The sequence below is a fragment of the Gymnoscopelus microlampas genome (genome assembly GCF_963454915.1).
Source record: "Gymnoscopelus microlampas genome assembly, chromosome: 20".
Classification (NCBI taxonomy): Eukaryota; Metazoa; Chordata; class Actinopteri; order Myctophiformes; family Myctophidae; genus Gymnoscopelus; species Gymnoscopelus microlampas.
In genome coordinates, this window is record NC_139957.1 from 48760295 (window position 1) to 48786666 (window position 26372).

The window sequence follows — 26372 nt, forward strand, 5'->3', positions numbered from 1 at the left end:
TACCCCTTGCTAGCTTCAACCCCTGTGGACTACGCTACCTGCAGACCGCTGCAGAGTAGTTCCTGGTGAAGTATCACACAACTACATAGAGGATCCCACAGATGTCCCTGGCCAGCACCTGCCCCGTAAGCAGTGGACAACCCTCAACCGCCTGATGACAGGCGTGGGGACGCTTCGGTGAAGCAATGCGACGGTGGGGCCTCTCGGACAGTGCCCACTGTGAATGTGGAGACCCCCTACAGACTGTGGAACACATCATGACCAGCTGCCCGAAACACCGCCCGCCACATGGCGACCAAGGCCGTATGAACCTGGATGACGAAACGCTGGATTGGCTTGCTGCAACGGAGCTGAGGATCTGATGACATACGCAAGAAGAAGAAGTATCACACACACATACACACTCAATCGCTCGCTCGCTCGCTCGCTCGTTCGTTCGCTCGTTCGTTCGCTCGTTCAATCACTCACTCGGGCACTCACTCACACTCTCTCTCTTTGATTGTTCTATATTGTTTTGGGTAGCTGTTTGTTGCTGTCCTAGTAACACTTGTTGTGTGTGACTTTTTTCTTTCCCAACTCAACGGAAACAGGTGGCTGAAGTCCAAGCAGGTTACAGAGGTGCCTCGCCAGTCCAAGCGTGGCAAACCAGTGATGGACCAGGCTGCCTGCAGATCAGCGAACCGGTGGAAGAGGTCAGCCTGGACTAGACTAACGCAGAGGTCTTTGATTCCAGCTGAGTTGTCAAACAAGAAGGTGTCTGTCTTTGCTCATTTATTAATTTTGAGGAGTAAATGCCAGTGTTTACACAATAAACATTGATTTTGTTTTTCTTTTGTTGAAACAGTTTGCCCTTCTTGTCGGTGATTCACATCTCCGATCCATCGTGGATGGATACAGCAGTTGTCGTTTGCTGTTCATGAGCAACTGCAGCAGGCAAGAGCACAGGTTCGTCCGAGCATCTTAAATGAAAATGGTTAAAAGCTAAGATGACAGGGTTCCCATTTTCCGGCCTGCAAACGGTGCTCTCTGTTTTTATGCACAGGTCAGTCCTAGGACACCACCCCGCAAGTCTGTAGCAGCCACTCCAGCACCTGTTAGGAGTGTCTCTACACCAGTGGTTGTAACTCGTGAGTTGCAAGTACCGCTGATTGCCGAGGTAAGGAGTCACTGCTTTGTGACGAGACTCTGTTATCATATTAGTTTACTTGATCCTATAGTTTACTGAGACACTACACTGTCTCTCTGCATTCTATGAATGTTTTGACCTCGTTTGCTGTAAGTCACTCTGGATAAAGGGCTAATGCCTACATTGTACATTTGTAATTAGGGGGATCTTGACATGTTTAGAGAACCACTGATATACGTACAAGTGTTGGTTGGTTTGTTTGTTACCCTCTCATTCAGAGTTACAGACCTGTTAGGGGTACATTTGGTTCCATTAGTAAAGTATTGATATTGCTGATGTATTAAAAACACTTCTCGATTATTTGATTCATTGAAAAAGGAATCAAACTCAATCAATATGTAACCCAGTACTTTCATGTTTGCTTTTGTGTATATAAATGTATATATCCTTTTACCCCTTGCTAGCTTCAACCCCTGTGGACTACGCTACCTGCAGACCGCTGCAGAGTAGTTCCTGGTGAAGTATCACACAACTACATAGAGGATCCCACAGATGTCCCTGGCCAGCACCTGCCCCGTAAGCAGTGGACAACCCTCAACCGCCTGATGACAGGCGTGGGGACGCTGCGGTGAAGCAATGCGACGGTGGGGCCTCTCGGACAGTGCCCACTGTGAATGTGGAGACCCCCTACAGACTGTGGAACACATCATGACCAGCTGCCCGAAACACCGCCCGCCACATGGCGACCAAGGCCGTATGAACCTGGATGACGAAACGCTGGATTGGCTTGCTGCAACGGAGCTGAGGATCTGATGACATACGCAAGAAGAAGAAGTATCACACACACATACACACTCAATCGCTCGCTCGCTCGCTCGCTCGCTCGCTCGCTCGATCGCTCGTTCGTTCGCTCGTTCGTTCGCTCGTTCAATCACTCACTCGGGCACTCACTCACACTCTCTCTCTTTGATTGTTCTATATTGTTTTGGGTAGCTGTTTGTTGCTGTCCTAGTAACACTTGTTGTGTGTGACTTTTTTCTTTCCCAACTCAACGGAAACAGGTGGCTGAAGTCCAAGCAGGTTACAGAGGTGCCTCGCCAGTCCAAGCGTGGCAAACCAGTGATGGACCAGGCTGCCTGCAGATCAGCGAACCGGTGGAAGAGGTCAGCCTGGACTAGACTAACGCAGAGGTCTTTGATTCCAGCTGAGTTGTCAAACAAGAAGGTGTCTGTCTTTGCTCATTTATTAATTTTGAGGAGTAAATGCCAGTGTTTACACAATAAACATTGATTTTGTTTTTCTTTTGTTGAAACAGTTTGCCCTTCTTGTCGGTGATTCACATCTCCGATCCATCGTGGATGGATACAGCAGTTGTCGTTTGCTGTTCATGAGCAACTGCAGCAGGCAAGAGCACAGGTTCGTCCGAGCATCTTAAATGAAAATGGTTAAAAGCTAAGATGACAGGGTTCCCATTTTCCGGCCTGCAAACGGTGCTCTCTGTTTTTATGCACAGGTCAGTCCTAGGACACCACCCCGCAAGTCTGTAGCAGCCACTCCAGCACCTGTTAGGAGTGTCTCTACACCAGTGGTTGTAACTCGTGAGTTGCAAGTACCGCTGATTGCCGAGGTAAGGAGTCACTGCTTTGTGACGAGACTCTGTTATCATATTAGTTTACTTGATCCTATAGTTTACTGAGACACTACACTGTCTCTCTGCATTCTATGAATGTTTTGACCTCGTTTGCTGTAAGTCACTCTGGATAAAGGGCTAATGCCTACATTGTACATTTGTAATTAGGGGGATCTTGACATGTTTAGAGAACCACTGATATACGTACAAGTGTTGGTTGGTTTGTTTGTTACCCTCTCATTCAGAGTTACAGACCTGTTAGGGGTACATTTGGTTCCATTAGTAAAGTATTGATATTGCTGATGTATTAAAAACACTTCTCGATTATTTGATTCATTGAAAAAGGAATCAAACTCAATCAATATGTAACCCAGTACTTTCATGTTTGCTTTTGTGTATATAAATGTATATATCCTTTTACCCCTTGCTAGCTTCAACCCCTGTGGACTACGCTACCTGCAGACCGCTGCAGAGTAGTTCCTGGTGAAGTATCACACAACTACATAGAGGATCCCACAGATGTCCCTGGCCAGCACCTGCCCCGTAAGCAGTGGACAACCCTCAACCGCCTGATGACAGGCGTGGGGACGCTTCGGTGAAGCAATGCGACGGTGGGGCCTCTCGGACAGTGCCCACTGTGAATGTGGAGACCCCCTACAGACTGTGGAACACATCATGACCAGCTGCCCGAAACACCGCCCGCCACATGGCGACCAAGGCCGTATGAACCTGGATGACGAAACGCTGGATTGGCTTGCTGCAACGGAGCTGAGGATCTGATGACATACGCAAGAAGAAGAAGTATCACACACACATACACACTCAATCGCTCGCTCGCTCGCTCGCTCGCTCGCTCGATCGCTCGTTCGTTCGCTCGTTCGTTCGCTCGTTCAATCACTCACTCGGGCACTCACTCACACTCTCTCTCTTTGATTGTTCTATATTGTTTTGGGTAGCTGTTTGTTGCTGTCCTAGTAACACTTGTTGTGTGTGACTTTTTTCTTTCCCAACTCAACGGAAACAGGTGGCTGAAGTCCAAGCAGGTTACAGAGGTGCCTCGCCAGTCCAAGCGTGGCAAACCAGTGATGGACCAGGCTGCCTGCAGATCAGCGAACCGGTGGAAGAGGTCAGCCTGGACTAGACTAACGCAGAGGTCTTTGATTCCAGCTGAGTTGTCAAACAAGAAGGTGTCTGTCTTTGCTCATTTATTAATTTTGAGGAGTAAATGCCAGTGTTTACACAATAAACATTGATTTTGTTTTTCTTTTGTTGAAACAGTTTGCCCTTCTTGTCGGTGATTCACATCTCCGATCCATCGTGGATGGATACAGCAGTTGTCGTTTGCTGTTCATGAGCAACTGCAGCAGGCAAGAGCACAGGTTCGTCCGAGCATCTTAAATGAAAATGGTTAAAAGCTAAGATGACAGGGTTCCCATTTTCCGGCCTGCAAACGGTGCTCTCTGTTTTTATGCACAGGTCAGTCCTAGGACACCACCCCGCAAGTCTGTAGCAGCCACTCCAGCACCTGTTAGGAGTGTCTCTACACCAGTGGTTGTAACTCGTGAGTTGCAAGTACCGCTGATTGCCGAGGTAAGGAGTCACTGCTTTGTGACGAGACTCTGTTATCATATTAGTTTACTTGATCCTATAGTTTACTGAGACACTACACTGTCTCTCTGCATTCTATGAATGTTTTGACCTCGTTTGCTGTAAGTCACTCTGGATAAAGGGCTAATGCCTACATTGTACATTTGTAATTAGGGGGATCTTGACATGTTTAGAGAACCACTGATATACGTACAAGTGTTGGTTGGTTTGTTTGTTACCCTCTCATTCAGAGTTACAGACCTGTTAGGGGTACATTTGGTTCCATTAGTAAAGTATTGATATTGCTGATGTATTAAAAACACTTCTCGATTATTTGATTCATTGAAAAAGGAATCAAACTCAATCAATATGTAACCCAGTACTTTCATGTTTGCTTTTGTGTATATAAATGTATATATCCTTTTACCCCTTGCTAGCTTCAACCCCTGTGGACTACGCTACCTGCAGACCGCTGCAGAGTAGTTCCTGGTGAAGTATCACACAACTACATAGAGGATCCCACAGATGTCCCTGGCCAGCACCTGCCCCGTAAGCAGTGGACAACCCTCAACCGCCTGATGACAGGCGTGGGGACGCTTCGGTGAAGCAATGCGACGGTGGGGCCTCTCGGACAGTGCCCACTGTGAATGTGGAGACCCCCTACAGACTGTGGAACACATCATGACCAGCTGCCCGAAACACCGCCCGCCACATGGCGACCAAGGCCGTATGAACCTGGATGACGAAACGCTGGATTGGCTTGCTGCAACGGAGCTGAGGATCTGATGACATACGCAAGAAGAAGAAGTATCACACACACATACATACTCAATCGCTCGCTCGCTCGCTCGCTCGCTCGCTCGCTCGATCGCTCGTTCGTTCGCTCGTTCGTTCGCTCGTTCAATCACTCACTCGGGCACTCACTCACACTCTCTCTCTTTGATTGTTCTATATTGTTTTGGGTAGCTGTTTGTTGCTGTCCTAGTAACACTTGTTGTGTGTGACTTTTTTCTTTCCCAACTCAACGGAAACAGGTGGCTGAAGTCCAAGCAGGTTACAGAGGTGCCTCGCCAGTCCAAGCGTGGCAAACCAGTGATGGACCAGGCTGCCTGCAGATCAGCGAACCGGTGGAAGAGGTCAGCCTGGACTAGACTAACGCAGAGGTCTTTGATTCCAGCTGAGTTGTCAAACAAGAAGGTGTCTGTCTTTGCTCATTTATTAATTTTGAGGAGTAAATGCCAGTGTTTACACAATAAACATTGATTTTGTTTTTCTTTTGTTGAAACAGTTTGCCCTTCTTGTCGGTGATTCACATCTCCGATCCATCGTGGATGGATACAGCAGTTGTCGTTTGCTGTTCATGAGCAACTGCAGCAGGCAAGAGCACAGGTTCGTCCGAGCATCTTAAATGAAAATGGTTAAAAGCTAAGATGACAGGGTTCCCATTTTCCGGCCTGCAAACGGTGCTCTCTGTTTTTATGCACAGGTCAGTCCTAGGACACCACCCCGCAAGTCTGTAGCAGCCACTCCAGCACCTGTTAGGAGTGTCTCTACACCAGTGGTTGTAACTCGTGAGTTGCAAGTACCGCTGATTGCCGAGGTAAGGAGTCACTGCTTTGTGACGAGACTCTGTTATCATATTAGTTTACTTGATCCTATAGTTTACTGAGACACTACACTGTCTCTCTGCATTCTATGAATGTTTTGACCTCGTTTGCTGTAAGTCACTCTGGATAAAGGGCTAATGCCTACATTGTACATTTGTAATTAGGGGGATCTTGACATGTTTAGAGAACCACTGATATACGTACAAGTGTTGGTTGGTTTGTTTGTTACCCTCTCATTCAGAGTTACAGACCTGTTAGGGGTACATTTGGTTCCATTAGTAAAGTATTGATATTGCTGATGTATTAAAAACACTTCTCGATTATTTGATTCATTGAAAAAGGAATCAAACTCAATCAATATGTAACCCAGTACTTTCATGTTTGCTTTTGTGTATATAAATGTATATATCCTTTTACCCCTTGCTAGCTTCAACCCCTGTGGACTACGCTACCTGCAGACCGCTGCAGAGTAGTTCCTGGTGAAGTATCACACAACTACATAGAGGATCCCACAGATGTCCCTGGCCAGCACCTGCCCCGTAAGCAGTGGACAACCCTCAACCGCCTGATGACAGGCGTGGGGACGCTTCGGTGAAGCAATGCGACGGTGGGGCCTCTCGGACAGTGCCCACTGTGAATGTGGAGACCCCCTACAGACTGTGGAACACATCATGACCAGCTGCCCGAAACACCGCCCGCCACATGGCGACCAAGGCCGTATGAACCTGGATGACGAAACGCTGGATTGGCTTGCTGCAACGGAGCTGAGGATCTGATGACATACGCAAGAAGAAGAAGTATCACACACACATACACACTCAATCGCTCGCTCGCTCGCTCGCTCGATCGCTCGTTCGTTCGCTCGTTCGTTCGCTCGTTCAATCACTCACTCGGGCACTCACTCACACTCTCTCTCTTTGATTGTTCTATATTGTTTTGGGTAGCTGTTTGTTGCTGTCCTAGTAACACTTGTTGTGTGTGACTTTTTTCTTTCCCAACTCAACGGAAACAGGTGGCTGAAGTCCAAGCAGGTTACAGAGGTGCCTCGCCAGTCCAAGCGTGGCAAACCAGTGATGGACCAGGCTGCCTGCAGATCAGCGAACCGGTGGAAGAGGTCAGCCTGGACTAGACTAACGCAGAGGTCTTTGATTCCAGCTGAGTTGTCAAACAAGAAGGTGTCTGTCTTTGCTCATTTATTAATTTTGAGGAGTAAATGCCAGTGTTTACACAATAAACATTGATTTTGTTTTTCTTTTGTTGAAACAGTTTGCCCTTCTTGTCGGTGATTCACATCTCCGATCCATCGTGGATGGATACAGCAGTTGTCGTTTGCTGTTCATGAGCAACTGCAGCAGGCAAGAGCACAGGTTCGTCCGAGCATCTTAAATGAAAATGGTTAAAAGCTAAGATGACAGGGTTCCCATTTTCCGGCCTGCAAACGGTGCTCTCTGTTTTTATGCACAGGTCAGTCCTAGGACACCACCCCGCAAGTCTGTAGCAGCCACTCCAGCACCTGTTAGGAGTGTCTCTACACCAGTGGTTGTAACTCGTGAGTTGCAAGTACCGCTGATTGCCGAGGTAAGGAGTCACTGCTTTGTGACGAGACTCTGTTATCATATTAGTTTACTTGATCCTATAGTTTACTGAGACACTACACTGTCTCTCTGCATTCTATGAATGTTTTGACCTCGTTTGCTGTAAGTCACTCTGGATAAAGGGCTAATGCCTACATTGTACATTTGTAATTAGGGGGATCTTGACATGTTTAGAGAACCACTGATATACGTACAAGTGTTGGTTGGTTTGTTTGTTACCCTCTCATTCAGAGTTACAGACCTGTTAGGGGTACATTTGGTTCCATTAGTAAAGTATTGATATTGCTGATGTATTAAAAACACTTCTCGATTATTTGATTCATTGAAAAAGGAATCAAACTCAATCAATATGTAACCCAGTACTTTCATGTTTGCTTTTGTGTATATAAATGTATATATCCTTTTACCCCTTGCTAGCTTCAACCCCTGTGGACTACGCTACCTGCAGACCGCTGCAGAGTAGTTCCTGGTGAAGTATCACACAACTACATAGAGGATCCCACAGATGTCCCTGGCCAGCACCTGCCCCGTAAGCAGTGGACAACCCTCAACCGCCTGATGACAGGCGTGGGGACGCTTCGGTGAAGCAATGCGACGGTGGGGCTTCTCGGACAGTGCCCACTGTGAATGTGGAGACCCCCTACAGACTGTGGAACACATCATGACCAGCTGCCCGAAACACCGCCCGCCACATGGCGACCAAGGCCGTATGAACCTGGATGACGAAACGCTGGATTGGCTTGCTGCAACGGAGCTGAGGATCTGATGACATACGCAAGAAGAAGAAGTATCACACACACATACACACTCAATCGCTCGTTCGTTCGCTCGTTCGTTCGCTCGTTCAATCACTCACTCGGGCACTCACTCACACTCTCTCTCTTTGATTGTTCTATATTGTTTTGGGTAGCTGTTTGTTGCTGTCCTAGTAACACTTGTTGTGTGTGACTTTTTTCTTTCCCAACTCAACGGAAACAGGTGGCTGAAGTCCAAGCAGGTTACAGAGGTGCCTCGCCAGTCCAAGCGTGGCAAACCAGTGATGGACCAGGCTGCCTGCAGATCAGCGAACCGGTGGAAGAGGTCAGCCTGGACTAGACTAACGCAGAGGTCTTTGATTCCAGCTGAGTTGTCAAACAAGAAGGTGTCTGTCTTTGCTCATTTATTAATTTTGAGGAGTAAATGCCAGTGTTTACACAATAAACATTGATTTTGTTTTTCTTTTGTTGAAACAGTTTGCCCTTCTTGTCGGTGATTCACATCTCCGATCCATCGTGGATGGATACAGCAGTTGTCGTTTGCTGTTCATGAGCAACTGCAGCAGGCAAGAGCACAGGTTCGTCCGAGCATCTTAAATGAAAATGGTTAAAAGCTAAGATGACAGGGTTCCCATTTTCCGGCCTGCAAACGGTGCTCTCTGTTTTTATGCACAGGTCAGTCCTAGGACACCACCCCGCAAGTCTGTAGCAGCCACTCCAGCACCTGTTAGGAGTGTCTCTACACCAGTGGTTGTAACTCGTGAGTTGCAAGTACCGCTGATTGCCGAGGTAAGGAGTCACTGCTTTGTGACGAGACTCTGTTATCATATTAGTTTACTTGATCCTATAGTTTACTGAGACACTACACTGTCTCTCTGCATTCTATGAATGTTTTGACCTCGTTTGCTGTAAGTCACTCTGGATAAAGGGCTAATGCCTACATTGTACATTTGTAATTAGGGGGATCTTGACATGTTTAGAGAACCACTGATATACGTACAAGTGTTGGTTGGTTTGTTTGTTACCCTCTCATTCAGAGTTACAGACCTGTTAGGGGTACATTTGGTTCCATTAGTAAAGTATTGATATTGCTGATGTATTAAAAACACTTCTCGATTATTTGATTCATTGAAAAAGGAATCAAACTCAATCAATATGTAACCCAGTACTTTCATGTTTGCTTTTGTGTATATAAATGTATATATCCTTTTACCCCTTGCTAGCTTCAACCCCTGTGGACTACGCTACCTGCAGACCGCTGCAGAGTAGTTCCTGGTGAAGTATCACACAACTACATAGAGGATCCCACAGATGTCCCTGGCCAGCACCTGCCCCGTAAGCAGTGGACAACCCTCAACCGCCTGATGACAGGCGTGGGGACGCTTCGGTGAAGCAATGCGACGGTGGGGCCTCTCGGACAGTGCCCACTGTGAATGTGGAGACCCCCTACAGACTGTGGAACACATCATGACCAGCTGCCCGAAACACCGCCCGCCACATGGCGACCAAGGCCGTATGAACCTGGATGACGAAACGCTGGATTGGCTTGCTGCAACGGAGCTGAGGATCTGATGACATACGCAAGAAGAAGAAGTATCACACACACATACACACTCAATCGCTCGCTCGCTCGCTCGCTCGCTCGCTCGCTCGCTCGCTCGATCGCTCGTTCGTTCGCTCGTTCGTTCGCTCGTTCAATCACTCACTCGGGCACTCACTCACACTCTCTCTCTTTGATTGTTCTATATTGTTTTGGGTAGCTGTTTGTTGCTGTCCTAGTAACACTTGTTGTGTGTGACTTTTTTCTTTCCCAACTCAACGGAAACAGGTGGCTGAAGTCCAAGCAGGTTACAGAGGTGCCTCGCCAGTCCAAGCGTGGCAAACCAGTGATGGACCAGGCTGCCTGCAGATCAGCGAACCGGTGGAAGAGGTCAGCCTGGACTAGACTAACGCAGAGGTCTTTGATTCCAGCTGAGTTGTCAAACAAGAAGGTGTCTGTCTTTGCTCATTTATTAATTTTGAGGAGTAAATGCCAGTGTTTACACAATAAACATTGATTTTGTTTTTCTTTTGTTGAAACAGTTTGCCCTTCTTGTCGGTGATTCACATCTCCGATCCATCGTGGATGGATACAGCAGTTGTCGTTTGCTGTTCATGAGCAACTGCAGCAGGCAAGAGCACAGGTTCGTCCGAGCATCTTAAATGAAAATGGTTAAAAGCTAAGATGACAGGGTTCCCATTTTCCGGCCTGCAAACGGTGCTCTCTGTTTTTATGCACAGGTCAGTCCTAGGACACCACCCCGCAAGTCTGTAGCAGCCACTCCAGCACCTGTTAGGAGTGTCTCTACACCAGTGGTTGTAACTCGTGAGTTGCAAGTACCGCTGATTGCCGAGGTAAGGAGTCACTGCTTTGTGACGAGACTCTGTTATCATATTAGTTTACTTGATCCTATAGTTTACTGAGACACTACACTGTCTCTCTGCATTCTATGAATGTTTTGACCTCGTTTGCTGTAAGTCACTCTGGATAAAGGGCTAATGCCTACATTGTACATTTGTAATTAGGGGGATCTTGACATGTTTAGAGAACCACTGATATACGTACAAGTGTTGGTTGGTTTGTTTGTTACCCTCTCATTCAGAGTTACAGACCTGTTAGGGGTACATTTGGTTCCATTAGTAAAGTATTGATATTGCTGATGTATTAAAAACACTTCTCGATTATTTGATTCATTGAAAAAGGAATCAAACTCAATCAATATGTAACCCAGTACTTTCATGTTTGCTTTTGTGTATATAAATGTATATATCCTTTTACCCCTTGCTAGCTTCAACCCCTGTGGACTACGCTACCTGCAGACCGCTGCAGAGTAGTTCCTGGTGAAGTATCACACAACTACATAGAGGATCCCACAGATGTCCCTGGCCAGCACCTTCCCCGTAAGCAGTGGACAACCCTCAACCGCCTGATGACAGGCGTGGGGACGCTTCGGTGAAGCAATGCGACGGTGGGGCCTCTCGGACAGTGCCCACTGTGAATGTGGAGACCCCCTACAGACTGTGGAACACATCATGACCAGCTGCCCGAAACACCGCCCGCCACATGGCGACCAAGGCCGTATGAACCTGGATGACGAAACGCTGGATTGGCTTGCTGCAACGGAGCTGAGGATCTGATGACATACGCAAGAAGAAGAAGTATCACACACACATACACACTCAATCGCTCGCTCGCTCGCTCGATCGCTCGTTCGTTCGCTCGTTCGTTCGCTCGTTCAATCACTCACTCGGGCACTCACTCACACTCTCTCTCTTTGATTGTTCTATATTGTTTTGGGTAGCTGTTTGTTGCTGTCCTAGTAACACTTGTTGTGTGTGACTTTTTTCTTTCCCAACTCAACGGAAACAGGTGGCTGAAGTCCAAGCAGATTACAGAGGTGCCTCGCCAGTCCAAGCGTGGCAAACCAGTGATGGACCAGGCTGCCTGCAGATCAGCGAACCGGTGGAAGAGGTCAGCCTGGACTAGACTAACGCAGAGGTCTTTGATTCCAGCTGAGTTGTCAAACAAGAAGGTGTCTGTCTTTGCTCATTTATTAATTTTGAGGAGTAAATGCCAGTGTTTACACAATAAACATTGATTTTGTTTTTCTTTTGTTGAAACAGTTTGCCCTTCTTGTCGGTGATTCACATCTCCGATCCATCGTGGATGGATACAGCAGTTGTCGTTTGCTGTTCATGAGCAACTGCAGCAGGCAAGAGCACAGGTTCGTCCGAGCATCTTAAATGAAAATGGTTAAAAGCTAAGATGACAGGGTTCCCATTTTCCGGCCTGCAAACGGTGCTCTCTGTTTTTATGCACAGGTCAGTCCTAGGACACCACCCCGCAAGTCTGTAGCAGCCACTCCAGCACCTGTTAGGAGTGTCTCTACACCAGTGGTTGTAACTCGTGAGTTGCAAGTACCGCTGATTGCCGAGGTAAGGAGTCACTGCTTTGTGACGAGACTCTGTTATCATATTAGTTTACTTGATCCTATAGTTTACTGAGACACTACACTGTCTCTCTGCATTCTATGAATGTTTTGACCTCGTTTGCTGTAAGTCACTCTGGATAAAGGGCTAATGCCTACATTGTACATTTGTAATTAGGGGGATCTTGACATGTTTAGAGAACCACTGATATACGTACAAGTGTTGGTTGGTTTGTTTGTTACCCTCTCATTCAGAGTTACAGACCTGTTAGGGGTACATTTGGTTCCATTAGTAAAGTATTGATATTGCTGATGTATTAAAAACACTTCTCGATTATTTGATTCATTGAAAAAGGAATCAAACTCAATCAATATGTAACCCAGTACTTTCATGTTTGCTTTTGTGTATATAAATGTATATATCCTTTTACCCCTTGCTAGCTTCAACCCCTGTGGACTACGCTACCTGCAGACCGCTGCATAGTAGTTCCTGGTGAAGTATCACACAACTACATAGAGGATCCCACAGATGTCCCTGGCCAGCACCTGCCCCGTAAGCAGTGGACAACCCTCAACCGCCTGATGACAGGCGTGGGGACGCTTCGGTGAAGCAATGCGACGGTGGGGCCTCTCGGACAGTGCCCACTGTGAATGTGGAGACCCCCTACAGACTGTGGAACACATCATGACCAGCTGCCCGAAACACCGCCCGCCACATGGCGACCAAGGCCGTATGAACCTGGATGACGAAACGCTGGATTGGCTTGCTGCAACGGAGCTGAGGATCTGATGACATACGCAAGAAGAAGAAGTATCACACACACATACACACTCAATCGCTCGCTCGCTCGCTCGCTCGCTCGCTCGATCGCTCGTTCGTTCGCTCGTTCGTTCGCTCGTTCAATCACTCACTCGGGCACTCACTCACACTCTCTCTCTTTGATTGTTCTATATTGTTTTGGGTAGCTGTTTGTTGCTGTCCTAGTAACACTTGTTGTGTGTGACTTTTTTCTTTCCCAACTCAACGGAAACAGGTGGCTGAAGTCCAAGCAGGTTACAGAGGTGCCTCGCCAGTCCAAGCGTGGCAAACCAGTGATGGACCAGGCTGCCTGCAGATCAGCGAACCGGTGGAAGAGGTCAGCCTGGACTAGACTAACGCAGAGGTCTTTGATTCCAGCTGAGTTGTCAAACAAGAAGGTGTCTGTCTTTGCTCATTTATTAATTTTGAGGAGTAAATGCCAGTGTTTACACAATAAACATTGATTTTGTTTTTCTTTTGTTGAAACAGTTTGCCCTTCTTGTCGGTGATTCACATCTCCGATCCATCGTGGATGGATACAGCAGTTGTCGTTTGCTGTTCATGAGCAACTGCAGCAGGCAAGAGCACAGGTTCGTCCGAGCATCTTAAATGAAAATGGTTAAAAGCTAAGATGACAGGGTTCCCATTTTCCGGCCTGCAAACGGTGCTCTCTGTTTTTATGCACAGGTCAGTCCTAGGACACCACCCCGCAAGTCTGTAGCAGCCACTCCAGCACCTGTTAGGAGTGTCTCTACACCAGTGGTTGTAACTCGTGAGTTGCAAGTACCGCTGATTGCCGAGGTAAGGAGTCACTGCTTTGTGACGAGACTCTGTTATCATATTAGTTTACTTGATCCTATAGTTTACTGAGACACTACACTGTCTCTCTGCATTCTATGAATGTTTTGACCTCGTTTGCTGTAAGTCACTCTGGATAAAGGGCTAATGCCTACATTGTACATTTGTAATTAGGGGGATCTTGACATGTTTAGAGAACCACTGATATACGTACAAGTGTTGGTTGGTTTGTTTGTTACCCTCTCATTCAGAGTTACAGACCTGTTAGGGGTACATTTGGTTCCATTAGTAAAGTATTGATATTGCTGATGTATTAAAAACACTTCTCGATTATTTGATTCATTGAAAAAGGAATCAAACTCAATCAATATGTAACCCAGTACTTTCATGTTTGCTTTTGTGTATATAAATGTATATATCCTTTTACCCCTTGCTAGCTTCAACCCCTGTGGACTACGCTACCTGCAGACCGCTGCAGAGTAGTTCCTGGTGAAGTATCACACAACTACATAGAGGATCCCACAGATGTCCCTGGCCAGCACCTGCCCCGTAAGCAGTGGACAACCCTCAACCGCCTGATGACAGGCGTGGGGACGCTTCGGTGAAGCAATGCGACGGTGGGGCCTCTCGGACAGTGCCCACTGTGAATGTGGAGACCCCCTACAGACTGTGGAACACATCATGACCAGCTGCCCGAAACACCGCCCGCCACATGGCGACCAAGGCCGTATGAACCTGGATGACGAAACGCTGGATTGGCTTGCTGCAACGGAGCTGAGGATCTGATGACATACGCAAGAAGAAGAAGTATCACACACACATACACACTCAATCGCTCGCTCGCTCGCTCGCTCGCTCGCTCGCTCGCTCGCTCGATCGCTCGTTCGTTCGCTCGTTCGTTCGCTCGTTCAATCACTCACTCGGGCACTCACTCACACTCTCTCTCTTTGATTGTTCTATATTGTTTTGGGTAGCTGTTTGTTGCTGTCCTAGTAACACTTGTTGTGTGTGACTTTTTTCTTTCCCAACTCAACGGAAACAGGTGGCTGAAGTCCAAGCAGGTTACAGAGGTGCCTCGCCAGTCCAAGCGTGGCAAACCAGTGATGGACCAGGCTGCCTGCAGATCAGCGAACCGGTGGAAGAGGTCAGCCTGGACTAGACTAACGCAGAGGTCTTTGATTCCAGCTGAGTTGTCAAACAAGAAGGTGTCTGTCTTTGCTCATTTATTAATTTTGAGGAGTAAATGCCAGTGTTTACACAATAAACATTGATTTTGTTTTTCTTTTGTTGAAACAGTTTGCCCTTCTTGTCGGTGATTCACATCTCCGATCCATCGTGGATGGATACAGCAGTTGTCGTTTGCTGTTCATGAGCAACTGCAGCAGGCAAGAGCACAGGTTCGTCCGAGCATCTTAAATGAAAATGGTTAAAAGCTAAGATGACAGGGTTCCCATTTTCCGGCCTGCAAACGGTGCTCTCTGTTTTTATGCACAGGTCAGTCCTAGGACACCACCCCGCAAGTCTGTAGCAGCCACTCCAGCACCTGTTAGGAGTGTCTCTACACCAGTGGTTGTAACTCGTGAGTTGCAAGTACCGCTGATTGCCGAGGTAAGGAGTCACTGCTTTGTGACGAGACTCTGTTATCATATTAGTTTACTTGATCCTATAGTTTACTGAGACACTACACTGTCTCTCTGCATTCTATGAATGTTTTGACCTCGTTTGCTGTAAGTCACTCTGGATAAAGGGCTAATGCCTACATTGTACATTTGTAATTAGGGGGATCTTGACATGTTTAGAGAACCACTGATATACGTACAAGTGTTGGTTGGTTTGTTTGTTACCCTCTCATTCAGAGTTACAGACCTGTTAGGGGTACATTTGGTTCCATTAGTAAAGTATTGATATTGCTGATGTATTAAAAACACTTCTCGATTATTTGATTCATTGAAAAAGGAATCAAACTCAATCAATATGTAACCCAGTACTTTCATGTTTGCTTTTGTGTATATAAATGTATATATCCTTTTACCCCTTGCTAGCTTCAACCCCTGTGGACTACGCTACCTGCAGACCGCTGCAGAGTAGTTCCTGGTGAAGTATCACACAACTACATAGAGGATCCCACAGATGTCCCTGGCCAGCACCTTCCCCGTAAGCAGTGGACAACCCTCAACCGCCTGATGACAGGCGTGGGGACGCTTCGGTGAAGCAATGCGACGGTGGGGCCTCTCGGACAGTGCCCACTGTGAATGTGGAGACCCCCTACAGACTGTGGAACACATCATGACCAGCTGCCCGAAACACCGCCCGCCACATGGCGACCAAGGCCGTATGAACCTGGATGACGAAACGCTGGATTGGCTTGCTGCAACGGAGCTGAGGATCTGATGACATACGCAAGAAGAAGAAGTATCACACACACATACACACTCAATCGCTCGCTCGCTCGCTCGATCGCTCGTTCGTTCGCTCGTTCGTTCGCTCGTTCAATCACTCACTCGGGCACTCACTCACACTCTCTCTCTTTGATTGTTCTATATTGTTTTGGGTAGCTGTTTGTTGCTGTCCTAGTAACACTTGTTGTGTGTGACTTTTTTCTTTCCCAACTCAACGGAAACAGGTGGCTGAAGTCCAAGCAGATTACAGAGGTGCCTCGCCAGTCCAAGCGTGGCAAACCAGTGATGGACCAGGCTGCCTGCAGATCAGCGAACCGGTGGAAGAGGTCAGCCTGGACTAGACTAACGCAGAGGTCTTTGATTCCAGCTGAGTTGTCAAACAAGAAGGTGTCTGTCTTTGCTCATTTATTAATTTTGAGGAGTAAATGCCAGTGTTTACACAATAAACATTGATTTTGTTTTTCTTTTGTTGAAACAGTTTGCCCTTCTTGTCGGTGATTCACATCTCCGATCCATCGTGGATGGATACAGCAGTTGTCGTTTGCTGTTCATGAGCAACTGCAGCAGGCAAGAGCACAGGTTCGTCCGAGCATCTTAAATGAAAATGGTTAAAAGCTAAGATGACAGGGTTCCCATTTTCCGGCCTGCAAACGGTGCTCTCTGTTTTTATGCACAGGTCAGTCCTAGGACACCACCCCGCAAGTCTGTAGCAGCCACTCCAGCACCTGTTAGGAGTGTCTCTACACCAGTGGTTGTAACTCGTGAGTTGCAAGTACCGCTGATTGCCGAGGTAAGGAGTCACTGCTTTGTGACGAGACTCTGTTATCATATTAGTTTACTTGATCCTATAGTTTACTGAGACACTACACTGTCTCTCTGCATTCTATGAATGTTTTGACCTCGTTTGCTGTAAGTCACTCTGGATAAAGGGCTAATGCCTACATTGTACATTTGTAATTAGGGGGATCTTGACATGTTTAGAGAACCACTGATATACGTACAAGTGTTGGTTGGTTTGTTTGTTACCCTCTCATTCAGAGTTACAGACCTGTTAGGGGTACATTTGGTTCCATTAGTAAAGTATTGATATTGCTGATGTATTAAAAACACTTCTCGATTATTTGATTCATTGAAAAAGGAATCAAACTCAATCAATATGTAACCCAGTACTTTCATGTTTGCTTTTGTGTATATAAATGTATATATCCTTTTACCCCTTGCTAGCTTCAACCCCTGTGGACTACGCTACCTGCAGACCGCTGCATAGTAGTTCCTGGTGAAGTATCACACAACTACATAGAGGATCCCACAGATGTCCCTGGCCAGCACCTGCCCCGTAAGCAGTGGACAACCCTCAACCGCCTGATGACAGGCGTGGGGACGCTTCGGTGAAGCAATGCGACGGTGGGGCCTCTCGGACAGTGCCCACTGTGAATGTGGAGACCCCCTACAGACTGTGGAACACATCATGACCAGCTGCCCGAAACACCGCCCGCCACATGGCGACCAAGGCCGTATGAACCTGGATGACGAAACGCTGGATTGGCTTGCTGCAACGGAGCTGAGGATCTGATGACATACGCAAGAAGAAGAAGTATCACACACACATACACACTCAATCGCTCGCTCGCTCGCTCGCTCGCTCGATCGCTCGTTCGTTCGCTCGTTCGTTCGCTCGTTCAATCACTCACTCGGGCACTCACTCACACTCTCTCTCTTTGATTGTTCTATATTGTTTTGGGTAGCTGTTTGTTGCTGTCCTAGTAACACTTGTTGTGTGTGACTTTTTTCTTTCCCAACTCAACGGAAACAGGTGGCTGAAGTCCAAGCAGGTTACAGAGGTGCCTCGCCAGTCCAAGCGTGGCAAACCAGTGATGGACCAGGCTGCCTGCAGATCAGCGAACCGGTGGAAGAGGTCAGCCTGGACTAGACTAACGCAGAGGTCTTTGATTCCAGCTGAGTTGTCAAACAAGAAGGTGTCTGTCTTTGCTCATTTATTAATTTTGAGGAGTAAATGCCAGTGTTTACACAATAAACATTGATTTTGTTTTTCTTTTGTTGAAACAGTTTGCCCTTCTTGTCGGTGATTCACATCTCCGATCCATCGTGGATGGATACAGCAGTTGTCGTTTGCTGTTCATGAGCAACTGCAGCAGGCAAGAGCACAGGTTCGTCCGAGCATCTTAAATGAAAATGGTTAAAAGCTAAGATGACAGGGTTCCCATTTTCCGGCCTGCAAACGGTGCTCTCTGTTTTTATGCACAGGTCAGTCCTAGGACACCACCCCGCAAGTCTGTAGCAGCCACTCCAGCACCTGTTAGGAGTGTCTCTACACCAGTGGTTGTAACTCGTGAGTTGCAAGTACCGCTGATTGCCGAGGTAAGGAGTCACTGCTTTGTGACGAGACTCTGTTATCATATTAGTTTACTTGATCCTATAGTTTACTGAGACACTACACTGTCTCTCTGCATTCTATGAATGTTTTGACCTCGTTTGCTGTAAGTCACTCTGGATAAAGGGCTAATGCCTACATTGTACATTTGTAATTAGGGGGATCTTGACATGTTTAGAGAACCACTGATATACGTACAAGTGTTGGTTGGTTTGTTTGTTACCCTCTCATTCAGAGTTACAGACCTGTTAGGGGTACATTTGGTTCCATTAGTAAAGTATTGATATTGCTGATGTATTAAAAACACTTCTCGATTATTTGATTCATTGAAAAAGGAATCAAACTCAATCAATATGTAACCCAGTACTTTCATGTTTGCTTTTGTGTATATAAATGTATATATCCTTTTACCCCTTGCTAGCTTCAACCCCTGTGGACTACGCTACCTGCAGACCGCTGCAGAGTAGTTCCTGGTGAAGTATCACACAACTACATAGAGGATCCCACAGATGTCCCTGGCCAGCACCTGCCCCGTAAGCAGTGGACAACCCTCAACCGCCTGATGACAGGCGTGGGGACGCTTCGGTGAAGCAATGCGACGGTGGGGCCTCTCGGACAGTGCCCACTGTGAATGTGGAGACCCCCTACAGACTGTGGAACACATCATGACCAGCTGCCCGAAACACCGCCCGCCACATGGCGACCAAGGCCGTATGAACCTGGATGACGAAACGCTGGATTGGCTTGCTGCAACGGAGCTGAGGATCTGATGACATACGCAAGAAGAAGAAGTATCACACACACATACACACTCAATCGCTCGCTCGCTCGCTCGCTCGCTCGATCGCTCGCTCGATCGCTCGTTCGTTCGCTCGTTCGTTCGCTCGTTCAATCACTCACTCGGGCACTCACTCACACTCTCTCTCTTTGATTGTTCTATATTGTTTTGGGTAGCTGTTTGTTGCTGTCCTAGTAACACTTGTTGTGTGTGACTTTTTTCTTTCCCAACTCAACGGAAACAGGTGGCTGAAGTCCAAGCAGGTTACAGAGGTGCCTCGCCAGTCCAAGCGTGGCAAACCAGTGATGGACCAGGCTGCCTGCAGATCAGCGAACCGGTGGAAGAGGTCAGCCTGGACTAGACTAACGCAGAGGTCTTTGATTCCAGCTGAGTTGTCAAACAAGAAGGTGTCTGTCTTTGCTCATTTATTAATTTTGAGGAGTAAATGCCAGTGTTTACACAATAAACATTGATTTTGTTTTTCTTTTGTTGAAACAGTTTGCCCTTCTTGTCGGTGATTCACATCTCCGATCCATCGTGGATGGATACAGCAGTTGTCGTTTGCTGTTCATGAGCAACTGCAGCAGGCAAGAGCACAGGTTCGTCCGAGCATCTTAAATGAAAATGGTTAAAAGCTAAGATGACAGGGTTCCCATTTTCCGGCCTGCAAACGGTGCTCTCTGTTTTTATGCACAGGTCAGTCCTAGGACACCACCCCGCAAGTCTTTAGCAGCCACTCCAGCACCTGTTAGGAGTGTCTCTACACCAGTGGTTGTAACTCGTGAGTTGCAAGTACCGCTGATTGCCGAGGTAAGGAGTCACTGCTTTGTGACGAGACTCTGTTATCATATTAGTTTACTTGATCCTATAGTTTACTGAGACACTACACTGTCTCTCTGCATTCTATGAATGTTTTGACCTCGTTTGCTGTAAGTCACTCTGGATAAAGGGCTAATGCCTACATTGTACATTTGTAATTAGGGGGATCTTGACATGTTTAGAGAACCACTGATATACGTACAAGTGTTGGTTGGTTTGTTTGTTACCCTCTCATTCAGAGTTACAGACCTGTTAGGGGTACATTTGGTTCCATTAGTAAAGTATTGATATTGCTGATGTATTAAAAACACTTCTCGATTATTTGATTCATTGAAAAAGGAATCAAACTCAATCAATATGTAACCCAGTACTTTCATGTTTGCTTTTGTGTATATAAATGTATATATCCTTTTACCCCTTGCTAGCTTCAACCCCTGTGGACTACGCTACCTGCAGACCGCTGCAGAGTAGTTCCTGGTGAAGTATCACACAACTACATAGAGGATCCCACAGATGTCCCTGGCCAGCACCTGCCCCGTAAGCAGTGGACAACCCTCAACCGCCTGATGACAGGCGTGGGGACGCTTCGGTGAAGCAATGCGACGGTGGGGCCTCTCGGACAGTGCCCACTGTGAATGTGGAGACCCCCTACAGACTGTGGAACACATCATGACCAGCTGCCCGAAACACCGCCCGCCACATGGCGACCAAGGCCGTATGAACCTGGATGACGAAACGCTGGATTGGCTTGCTGCAACGGAGCTGAGGATCTGATGACATACGCAAGAAGAAGAAGTATCACACACACATACACACTCAATCGCTCGCTCGATCGCTCGTTCGTTCGCTCGTTCGTTCGCTCGTTCAATCACTCACTCGGGCACTCACTCACACTCTCTCTCTTTGATTGTTCTATATTGTTTTGGGTAGCTGTTTGTTGCTGTCCTAGTAACACTTGTTGTGTGTGACTTTTTTCTTTCCCAACTCAACGGAAACAGGTGGCTGAAGTCCAAGCAGGTTACAGAGGTGCCTCGCCAGTCCAAGCGTGGCAAACCAGTGATGGACCAGGCTGCCTGCAGATCAGCGAACCGGTGGAAGAGGTCAGCCTGGACTAGACTAACGCAGAGGTCTTTGATTCCAGCTGAGTTGTCAAACAAGAAGGTGTCTGTCTTTGCTCATTTATTAATTTTGAGGAGTAAATGCCAGTGTTTACACAATAAACATTGATTTTGTTTTTCTTTTGTTGAAACAGTTTGCCCTTCTTGTCGGTGATTCACATCTCCGATCCATCGTGGATGGATACAGCAGTTGTCGTTTGCTGTTCATGAGCAACTGCAGCAGGCAAGAGCACAGGTTCGTCCGAGCATCTTAAATGAAAATGGTTAAAAGCTAAGATGACAGGGTTCCCATTTTCCGGCCTGCAAACGGTGCTCTCTGTTTTTATGCACAGGTCAGTCCTAGGACACCACCCCGCAAGTCTGTAGCAGCCACTCCAGCACCTGTTAGGAGTGTCTCTACACCAGTGGTTGTAACTCGTGAGTTGCAAGTACCGCTGATTGCCGAGGTAAGGAGTCACTGCTTTGTGACGAGACTCTGTTATCATATTAGTTTACTTGATCCTATAGTTTACTGAGACACTACACTGTCTCTCTGCATTCTATGAATGTTTTGACCTCGTTTGCTGTAAGTCACTCTGGATAAAGGGCTAATGCCTACATTGTACATTTGTAATTAGGGGGATCTTGACATGTTTAGAGAACCACTGATATACGTACAAGTGTTGGTTGGTTTGTTTGTTACCCTCTCATTCAGAGTTACAGACCTGTTAGGGGTACATTTGGTTCCATTAGTAAAGTATTGATATTGCTGATGTATTAAAAACACTTCTCGATTATTTGATTCATTGAAAAAGGAATCAAACTCAATCAATATGTAACCCAGTACTTTCATGTTTGCTTTTGTGTATATAAATGTATATATCCTTTTACCCCTTGCTAGCTTCAACCCCTGTGGACTACGCTACCTGCAGACCGCTGCAGAGTAGTTCCTGGTGAAGTATCACACAACTACATAGAGGATCCCACAGATGTCCCTGGCCAGCACCTGCCCCGTAAGCAGTGGACAACCCTCAACCGCCTGATGACAGGCGTGGGGACGCTTCGGTGAAGCAATGCGACGGTGGGGCCTCTCGGACAGTGCCCACTGTGAATGTGGAGACCCCCTACAGACTGTGGAACACATCATGACCAGCTGCCCGAAACACCGCCCGCCACATGGCGACCAAGGCCGTATGAACCTGGATGACGAAACGCTGGATTGGCTTGCTGCAACGGAGCTGAGGATCTGATGACATACGCAAGAAGAAGAAGTATCACACACACATACACACTCAATCGCTCGCTCGATCGCTCGTTCGTTCGCTCGTTCGTTCGCTCGTTCAATCACTCACTCGGGCACTCACTCACACTCTCTCTCTTTGATTGTTCTATATTGTTTTGGGTAGCTGTTTGTTGCTGTCCTAGTAACACTTGTTGTGTGTGACTTTTTTCTTTCCCAACTCAACGGAAACAGGTGGCTGAAGTCCAAGCAGGTTACAGAGGTGCCTCGCCAGTCCAAGCGTGGCAAACCAGTGATGGACCAGGCTGCCTGCAGATCAGCGAACCGGTGGAAGAGGTCAGCCTGGACTAGACTAACGCAGAGGTCTTTGATTCCAGCTGAGTTGTCAAACAAGAAGGTGTCTGTCTTTGCTCATTTATTAATTTTGAGGAGTAAATGCCAGTGTTTACACAATAAACATTGATTTTGTTTTTCTTTTGTTGAAACAGTTTGCCCTTCTTGTCGGTGATTCACATCTCCGATCCATCGTGGATGGATACAGCAGTTGTCGTTTGCTGTTCATGAGCAACTGCAGCAGGCAAGAGCACAGGTTCGTCCGAGCATCTTAAATGAAAATGGTTAAAAGCTAAGATGACAGGGTTCCCATTTTCCGGCCTGCAAACGGTGCTCTCTGTTTTTATGCACAGGTCAGTCCTAGGACACCACCCCGCAAGTCTGTAGCAGCCACTCCAGCACCTGTTAGGAGTGTCTCTACACCAGTGGTTGTAACTCGTGAGTTGCAAGTACCGCTGATTGCCGAGGTAAGGAGTCACTGCTTTGTGACGAGACTCTGTTATCATATTAGTTTACTTGATCCTATAGTTTACTGAGACACTACACTGTCTCTCTGCATTCTATGAATGTTTTGACCTCGTTTGCTGTAAGTCACTCTGGATAAAGGGCTAATGCCTACATTGTACATTTGTAATTAGGGGGATCTTGACATGTTTAGAGAACCACTGATATACGTACAAGTGTTGGTTGGTTTGTTTGTTACCCTCTCATTCAGAGTTACAGACCTGTTAGGGGTACATTTGGTTCCATTAGTAAAGTATTGATATTGCTGATGTATTAAAAACACTTCTCGATTATTTGATTCATTGAAAAAGGAATCAAACTCAATCAATATGTAACCCAGTACTTTCATGTTTGCTTTTGTGTATATAAATGTATATATCCTTTTACCCCTTGCTAGCTTCAACCCCTGTGGACTACGCTACCTGCAGACCGCTGCAGAGTAGTTCCTGGTGAAGTATCACACAACTACATAGAGGATCCCACAGATGTCCCTGGCCAGCACCTGCCCCGTAAGCAGTGGACAACCCTCAACCGCCTGATGACAGGCGTGGGGACGCTTCGGTGAAGCAATGCGACGGTGGGGCCTCTCGGACAGTGCCCACTGTGAATGTGGAGACCCCCTACAGACTGTGGAACACATCATGACCAGCTGCCCGAAACACCGCCCGCCACATGGCGACCAAGGCCGTATGAACCTGGATGACGAAACGCTGGATTGGCTTGCTGCAACGGAGCTGAGGATCTGATGACATACGCAAGAAGAAGAAGTATCACACACACATACACACTCAATCGCTCGTTCGTTCGCTCGTTCGTTCGCTCGTTCAATCACTCACTCGGGCACTCACTCACACTCTCTCTCTTTGATTGTTCTATATTGTTTTGGGTAGCTGTTTGTTGCTGTCCTAGTAACACTTGTTGTGTGTGACTTTTTTCTTTCCCAACTCAACGGAAACAGGTGGCTGAAGTCCAAGCAGGTTACAGAGGTGCCTCGCCAGTCCAAGCGTGGCAAACCAGTGATGGACCAGGCTGCCTGCAGATCAGCGAACCGGTGGAAGAGGTCAGCCTGGACTAGACTAACGCAGAGGTCTTTGATTCCAGCTGAGTTGTCAAACAAGAAGGTGTCTGTCTTTGCTCATTTATTAATTTTGAGGAGTAAATGCCAGTGTTTACACAATAAACATTGATTTTGTTTTTCTTTTGTTGAAACAGTTTGCCCTTCTTGTCGGTGATTCACATCTCCGATCCATCGTGGATGGATACAGCAGTTGTCGTTTGCTGTTCATGAGCAACTGCAGCAGGCAAGAGCACAGGTTCGTCCGAGCATCTTAAATGAAAATGGTTAAAAGCTAAGATGACAGGGTTCCCATTTTCCGGCCTGCAAACGGTGCTCTCTGTTTTTATGCACAGGTCAGTCCTAGGACACCACCCCGCAAGTCTGTAGCAGCCACTCCAGCACCTGTTAGGAGTGTCTCTACACCAGTGGTTGTAACTCGTGAGTTGCAAGTACCGCTGATTGCCGAGGTAAGGAGTCACTGCTTTGTGACGAGACTCTGTTATCATATTAGTTTACTTGATCCTATAGTTTACTGAGACACTACACTGTCTCTCTGCATTCTATGAATGTTTTGACCTCGTTTGCTGTAAGTCACTCTGGATAAAGGGCTAATGCCTACATTGTACATTTGTAATTAGGGGGATCTTGACATGTTTAGAGAACCACTGATATACGTACAAGTGTTGGTTGGTTTGTTTGTTACCCTCTCATTCAGAGTTACAGACCTGTTAGGGGTACATTTGGTTCCATTAGTAAAGTATTGATATTGCTGATGTATTAAAAACACTTCTCGATTATTTGATTCATTGAAAAAGGAATCAAACTCAATCAATATGTAACCCAGTACTTTCATGTTTGCTTTTGTGTATATAAATGTATATATCCTTTTACCCCTTGCTAGCTTCAACCCCTGTGGACTACGCTACCTGCAGACCGCTGCAGAGTAGTTCCTGGTGAAGTATCACACAACTACATAGAGGATCCCACAGATGTCCCTGGCCAGCACCTGCCCCGTAAGCAGTGGACAACCCTCAACCGCCTGATGACAGGCGTGGGGACGCTTCGGTGAAGCAATGCGACGGTGGGGCCTCTCGGACAGTGCCCACTGTGAATGTGGAGACCCCCTACAGACTGTGGAACACATCATGACCAGCTGCCCGAAACACCGCCCGCCACATGGCGACCAAGGCCGTATGAACCTGGATGACGAAACGCTGGATTGGCTTGCTGCAACGGAGCTGAGGATCTGATGACATACGCAAGAAGAAGAAGTATCACACACACATACACACTCAATCGCTCGCTCGATCGCTCGTTCGTTCGCTCGTTCGTTCGCTCGTTCGTTCGCTCGTTCAATCACTCACTCGGGCACTCACTCACACTCTCTCTCTTTGATTGTTCTATATTGTTTTGGGTAGCTGTTTGTTGCTGTCCTAGTAACACTTGTTGTGTGTGACTTTTTTCTTTCCCAACTCAACGGAAACAGGTGGCTGAAGTCCAAGCAGGTTACAGAGGTGCCTCGCCAGTCCAAGCGTGGCAAACTAGTGATGGACCAGGCTGCCTGCAGATCAGCGAACCGGTGGAAGAGGTCAGCCTGGACTAGACTAACGCAGAGGTCTTTGATTCCAGCTGAGTTGTCAAACAAGAAGGTGTCTGTCTTTGCTCATTTATTAATTTTGAGGAGTAAATGCCAGTGTTTACACAATAAACATTGATTTTGTTTTTCTTTTGTTGAAACAGTTTGCCCTTCTTGTCGGTGATTCACATCTCCGATCCATCGTGGATGGATACAGCAGTTGTCGTTTGCTGTTCATGAGCAACTGCAGCAGGCAAGAGCACAGGTTCGTCCGAGCATCTTAAATGAAAATGGTTAAAAGCTAAGATGACA